Raw genomic sequence first — 7,446 nt, 5'->3', positions numbered from 1 at the left:
TTAACCCTAAAACTAACCAAAAAAATAAAAATAAAACTGTTAAATTTATCAGTGGGTCCCACAACATGCCAAACTTTTTTTAAAAAAAATTAGTAAAACCCCCTTCTTCCTCAATTTGTTTTCTTTCACCATCACCATGGCACCCAGCTTCCTCAACTTCTTTCTTTCACAAGGTCATACTCCGTATCTTTGTAAGAAAAATCATACACACTACATTCATTTCTTATCTTTCATTGGAACAAAAATTTGAGCAGCTCCTATTTTCTTATATAAGAAGAAGAAAATTAAGATCTCTAAAACAAATGTGAACCAAGTAAATTAGTTAAACGACCCTATTTCTCCTCAGAAGAAGAAAATCAAGATCTCTAAAACAAATGTGAACCAAGTAAATTAGTTAAACGATTCTATTTCTCCTCGAGATCACCATAAATCAATTCCTTTTAAGTTGTAACTAATTTTCTTTTTGTTTTATCCTTTTCAAAATTACGAGTATTTTTTTCCAGTATCTTTATTCATTCCATTTCTCAAATAAAAGGATTAAAACTGAATGGACAGAGCTAGAAAATAATAATCTTAAGAAACTTCGTGTCTGTATGAGAGGATTTTATCAGTGGAAACAAAAATAGATCAATTGAAAATTGTAAAAAAAATGGTTGAAGAAAACCGATGGAGGAAAAGAGATTACGGAAGAAAAAGGGAGGAAGAAGGGTTCCACCAAGTGTGGGACCCACTGTTAAATTTAACAGATTTTTAATTTTTTTTTGGTTAGTTTTAGGGCTAGGGACTAAATTGACCATCTTTTCATATATATTACGATCTATTTGGATGAGATGATATATATAAAGAACCAAAATATTTTAACCCGTATACATCAAGGACCATTTTGATCATTTTCTCTGAGTTTGAGTCCAGATAGATTTTAGGAGCTTTAAGTTGTTTAGTAATATTGTATTTTATTTCTTCCTTCCTTTGTTTTTTCTTTTCTTCTTTTGACTTTTATTATTCCTTCTTTTGGTATTTATATATAAAAAAAATGTTTTACCACTATTATTTCTAATGTCATGAGATTATTTTCAAAACGAAAAGGTTCAAATATTTTTTTATTCTACTTTTTGGAAAAAGATATAATAGTATATGTGAATTTTGTTGTGTATATATATGTTTACATTAAAAGGTGACGTCACTTGCAAAAAATATTGTGTACGACATTGGAGTTATTAATTCACGTGGTTAATATATTCATGGTCTCTCAACCCTCTAATTTTCTAATCATGTATTCTCATAACTATGTCGCAAAATTGATAGTGATGATATGATAGTAACAAAAACACATTTATATCTCTAGTATGTGAACTAAATAGAGAAAACTAGGTATATTTCTATTCTAGCCACAAATCCTCCCTCGGAATGGATCCTACTCTATTTGAGACCTTCATTCTAAGGACCCGTTTGGCCATAGATTTCCCAAGTAATATTTGGGGGGAAATTTGGCAAATAGTGTTTGTCCATACAATTTGTCATTATTTGACAAATATCCCAAATTCCCAAATACTAGTTATTTCTAGTATTTGGGTCAAATCTCATTATTTGGAATCTTTTAAAAAATGAAATTTATTTTACACCAAACTTTTATCTTTTACAAAAACACACTCTATAGTAGTTGTTTACGTTGTATTACATAATTTTTTACGTGAACACCAAAATAATGATGAAATATTCGATTAATATGAAAGTGATGATATGGTTGTTGATGAAAATGATGAACAATCGGCTCAGGGTAACAAAATCATGTGCTCTGTCTGCTTCACGATGTATGGAATGATGCTTGTTGCACTCACTCCAAACTACCACATTGCTTCAGTGTCATGGACACTACTTGTTATTTGTTGCAACGAAGATCCAATTGACTTGTAATACAAACTTATGGTTAGTTTTAATAGTTTTTAAAACTTATGGGTATAAATCATATTTTTCTAAAAAGTGAAATATGTTTCCCAAATACTATAGCCAAACACATAATGAAATTTCACCCAAATTTTCACCCAAATAATATTTGCCAAGAATATTTGGAAATCTATAACCAAACGCTAGCTAACTCAACTTTCTTTCTCTCAAACAAAAAACTCTTGTGGTAAAAATATGTATAAACAACAATCATACTTGGGCCATATAGGAGGAAGTATAAAAAGTAAATCTTAATTTTCCCAATGTGGGTTACGTGTGAAGAAGGATAACATTTATTTGAATATTACCAATTAGCTTTGTTTATTTGTGGCCTTGTTTTCATAGTATTATTATTTTCGGTACATGACTTATTCTAGGACTCTTACGTGATTTGTACGTAAATATGACTGTACATAGTTTCAATATAATATTATTAGAAAACCTTTCAATATGAACTCTGAAAGTTGGCGCGTTAGTGATTTTCTTTTCTTTTTTCTTACTTTCTTGAGAGATTGGATTTGGTCTTGAACAAGAAAAAATAAAAAATAAATTATTTTCTTAGACGAATTGACACAGCCGGCCGATATAATGTCAATTCAGATCTCACGATAGAAATATTTTTTTATAACCATACAATTTAACTAGGAAAAAGATCTCACGATAGAAATAATCTTTTATAACCATACAGTTTAACTAGGAAAATAATCTTTTTAAATCTCTTATGTATAACATAATCTCTCATTAAAAAAAAAACATAAAACTATACATAATCTCTCATTAAAAAAATATAAAACTAAATATAAATTTGTGAAGGGATGCAAAAATAAATCTCCCCATCCCACAAAAGACAATTTATATCTTTAGACAAATTAAATTAAATACAAAATTAGGGAGACCAATGACTAGACACGTTTGAAAGTTATAATGTTTTCCTAGCTACTTATTTGGCATCTTATGCTTGACTAAATCCATGTTTTTGTTTAGGCAAGATATGGGCAATCTAATAGAAGACAAAACAGTATATGACAATAACAAATTAACAATTATATGTCATTGACTAGCAAGACCATAAAGAAAAGTTTTCTACAATATAAATGTGTAACACTGCAAAAGTTCATCAAAAGGAAAAAATAATCTCTTATCAATATTTGATGATGGTTCCCAAAATATTTTCAATATTTCAGTTTCTCACTTTCTTATTTCTCTTTACAAATACTTTTGCTTCCACTGAGGAAGCAATTGCCCTCCTAAAATGGAAAGCAACTTTCAAGAACAAAACTAATTCCTTATTGGCTTCATGGACACAGAGTTCGAATGCATGCGGGGATTGGTATGGAATTACATGCTTTAATGGTAGGGTAAACAAGTTGGATATTAGAGGTGCTAATGTCATCGGTATACTCTATGATTTCCCATTTTCAACTCTCCCTTTTCTTGAATATGTTGATCTTAGCATGAACAATCTCTCTGGAGTCATCCCACCTCATATTGGTAATCTCACTAATCTTGTCTATCTTGACTTGCACGCCAATCACATTTCAGGCACAATCCCACCACAAATCGGTTCACTAGCCAAGCTTCAGACCATTTACATCTATGACAACCTTTTAAATGGTTCTATTCCTTCCTCATTGGGCAATTTAACCAACTTGTCTATTTTGTATATTTATCAAAATAATCTTTTTGGCTCTATTCCTACGGAAATAGGTGATCTAAGGTCTCTTGCTTATCTACGTTTGAGTACTAATTTTCTTAATGGCTCTATTCCCGCTTCATTGGGAAATTTGACCAGCTTGTTTAGGTTGTATCTTCATGAGAATCATCTTTCTGGCTCTATTTCCGCTTCATTAGGAAATTTGACCAGCTTGACCTCTATGTATCTTCGTGAGAATCATCTTTCTAGCTCCATTCCTGAAGAAATAGGTAACCTAAAGACTCTTAGTTATTTAGATTTGTCTACTAATTTTCTTAATGGTTCTATTCCAGCTTCTTTGGGGAATTTGAACAACTTGTATCTTTGTCTCTTCATGCTAACAACCTTTCTGGTTCGATTCCAAGTGAGTTGGGGAATATAGGAAGACTTGTTACTATGTATTTAAATATTTATCAACTCAGTGGTTCAATTCCGGATTCCTTTGGCAACTTGAAAAACTTGCAATGGATGTATCTCCACAGCAACAATCTCACTGAGAAAATTCCTTCATCTTTCTGCAATTTGATGAAATTGGAAGTGGTGTATTTGGGGAGAAACAACTTGAGGGGAGAAATTCCGCAATGTCTAGTTAATATTAGTGGACTCAAGGTACTGAAAATAGCATACAATAATCTTAATAAAGATATCCCTTCATTTGTTTGCAATCTAACATCACTAAAGATTTTAGATTTGGGTGGAAACAATTTGAAGGGAGAAATTCCACGATGTTTTGGAAACATGGGTGCTCATCTTGAGGTTTTGGATATCCACCGAAACAAACTTTATGGGACTCTTCCAGAAACATTTAGCATTGGAAGTGTACTCAGAAGTTTAGACTTGCACGACAATGAATTAGAAGGAAAAATCCCCCAATCATTAGCCAATTGCAAAGAGTTGGAATTTCTTGATTTAGGAGACAATCACCTTAACGACACATTTCCAATGTGGCTTGAAACTTTGCCAAAGTTGAAAGTTTTAAGCTTGAGATCAAATAGATTGCAGGGGCCAATTAGAACTTTAGGTGATGAAAAAATGTTTTCTGAGCTTCAAATCATAGATCTCTCTTACAATGCCTTTACAGGAAATTTGTCGACTAGTCTGTTTCAAAAATTGAAAGCCATGAGGACAAGCCAAACGTTTTTGTAATAAGAACAAAAACGTTTTCATCCATTTAAAGGCCAAACGTTTTTGTAATAAGAACAAAAACGTTTTCATCCATTTAAAGGCCAAACGTTTTTGTAATAAGAACAAAAACGTTTTCATCCATTTAAAGGCCAAACGTTTTTGTAATAAGAACAAAAACGTTTTCATCCATTTAAAGGCCAAACGTTTTTGTAATAAGAACAAAAACGTTTTCATCCATTTAAAGGCCAAACGTTTTTGTAATAAGAACAAAAACGTTTTCATCCATTTAAAGGCCAAACGTTTTTGTAATAAGAACAAAAACGTTTTCATCCATTTAAGACCAAACGTTTTTGTCACTAACTCAATCTTTAACTCTCAAATAATTCATCCTTTAAAGAAGATCAACAATAAAATTAATTTGTCCTTCTTTTCAAACTTGGTCAATTAATCAGGCATAGTAGGGACCGTAGATATATTTAATAGAGGCTTCCAATTACGATAATAATTCTCAAATGAACGAATTAACCATATCGCAATAAATTACAAAGTATTCCACTAAAATTCTGTAATTGCACTCCTCAATTTAATTTCGAAATCTACCACTACATCTTATTTAACCCCCCGTGTTAGAATTACCGACACCAATCAATTAAATCAAAATTATCTGAAAATTTAATTCATTGACTAAATTAATCCTTTATTATATTTACTTAACTTATTTCACGTGACGGATCTAAAATCCACCTGCAGGGTTTTCACGTGAAAACTTATAAGTAATCATAAAGGGGTGTCTTCAACTCGGGTCCGAGACACGGTTCTATCAACTAATTATTATTTCACTAATGTAATTTGTCATTATCTAATCTATTAGGAATTTATTGACTCATCAAAAAGTCTCACCTTTTAATAGATTAAAACAATAAAATAAATTACATAGATCATAATAATTATATCAAGATTGAGAGTATAAATACATGTAGTGGACTAGAGAATTTATTTATAAATATTCAGAACATAAACAAATGTCTCTAATTGGTCCGTTCAATACATACAAAATGTACTAGCACAAGAAGTTGAATTTAACCATTCTCATAATTAAGATCAAATTATATTTAATCTTGTGCTACGATCATCAAGATGTTCGTCCTACTTCATCTTTGATCGTGAACATAAATTTATAACTTATATGCACCAACAATTTTAATCTTCCGTGTATAAGTTAAAATACTCCATACACAAAATTGTCTACTATATAAGCAATGGACACACATATATACATAATGATCTATTTAAACAAAAATTTATTATATTAAATAAATAACATAAAAAATCTTTACAAGGGATTAAATAAAAAATACTATAACACAATTTCATGGTTAATAGTATATCCCAACAAATTGATCAAACAGCGAAGGTACCGACATATCTTGGTAAATCTGGAGAGAGAGATTACAATGATTCTATAACAATTTCAACAAAGGGAATGGAGTATGAACTGGATAGAATTTTGACAATTCTCAAGACTATTGATCTTTCAAGTAACAAATTTGAAGGACATATTCCAAGTAATCTCGGAGATCTCATTGCGCTCCGGGTGTTAAATTTGTCTCATAATAGATTGCAAGGTAATATACCGTCATCACTTGGAAGTTTATCTTTAGTTGAATCATTGGATCTTTCATTTAACCAGCTTTCGGGAGAGATACCACAACAACTTGTTGCTCTTACATTTCTTTCATTCTTAAATCTCTCTCACAATCATCTCCAAGGATGCATTCCTCAAGGACATCAATTTGATACATTTCAAAATAATTCATATGAAGGTAATGATGGATTACAAGGATTCCCTATTTCGAAAGGTTGTGGAAGTAATTGGACACCGGAGACAAATAATAGGGATTATGAGTCAGATGATGAAGAAAGCAATTCTGAATTTCTAAATGATTTTTGGAAAGCTGCTCTTATGGGATATGGAAGTGGGCTATGCATTGGATTATCCATAATATATTTCATGATCTCAACTGGAAATCTGAAATGGCTTGCAAGAATCATTGAAGAGCTAGAACACAAAATTATTATGCGACAGAGAAAGAAACAGCGAAGTCAAAGGCAAAACAAAAGAAGACATAATCGTGTCTAGCTAGAAGAGTTAAAAATTCAGGTATAGAGTTAAGTTCTATTTTGATCTTTAGTTCATCACATCTATCTATATCTAAAATATTCATCTTAGTTATATCAGCAACTAGGGGTACATGACCGGGTTGGTTCGGGTTTTTTAAATATCAAATCAAACTATTTGTGTTGGATTTTTAAATATATAAACCAAACCAATAAAACTCGGGTTTTCCAACCTCGGGTTTTTTTGAATTTTTCAGATTTTTGGGTTTTTCCGTTAAAGTATTCATACAAACATATAATTTACTTGTATTTCAAATATTTCTTTAGTCCTACCAAACTCCAACTGTCTAAGGTGTTTCTTAAGAAAATAATACAAAATATGATATGATTAATGACACTTAAACATCCAACAAAAAAAAAATGAAATCGCGTAAAACAAATATTGCAAATTAATAAGTCATAATGAAAATTAATCATAATTTAAAAGTACTAAATCATGCTAAAATAAGTATTAGTTACATGATTAAATATTAAAGGAAATTAAAATTAGATTATGTATTTTAATT

At 30.7% G+C, this 7,446-nt stretch overlaps 1 pseudogene; it reads left to right on the top strand.

The window, feature by feature from the left end:
* Window positions 1-3,038: 3,038 nt before the first annotated feature.
* Window positions 3,039-6,902, top strand: LOC107063395 (receptor-like protein 12; annotated as a pseudogene).
* The last annotated feature ends 544 nt before the right edge of the window (window positions 6,903-7,446 follow it).

Source organism: Solanum tuberosum, unplaced genomic scaffold (genome assembly GCF_000226075.1).
Source record: "Solanum tuberosum cultivar DM 1-3 516 R44 unplaced genomic scaffold, SolTub_3.0 scf00344, whole genome shotgun sequence".
Classification (NCBI taxonomy): domain Eukaryota; kingdom Viridiplantae; phylum Streptophyta; class Magnoliopsida; order Solanales; family Solanaceae; genus Solanum; species Solanum tuberosum.
Note: the sequence above shows the minus strand (reverse complement) of the source record. Positions and strands in the feature narration are given on the sequence as shown.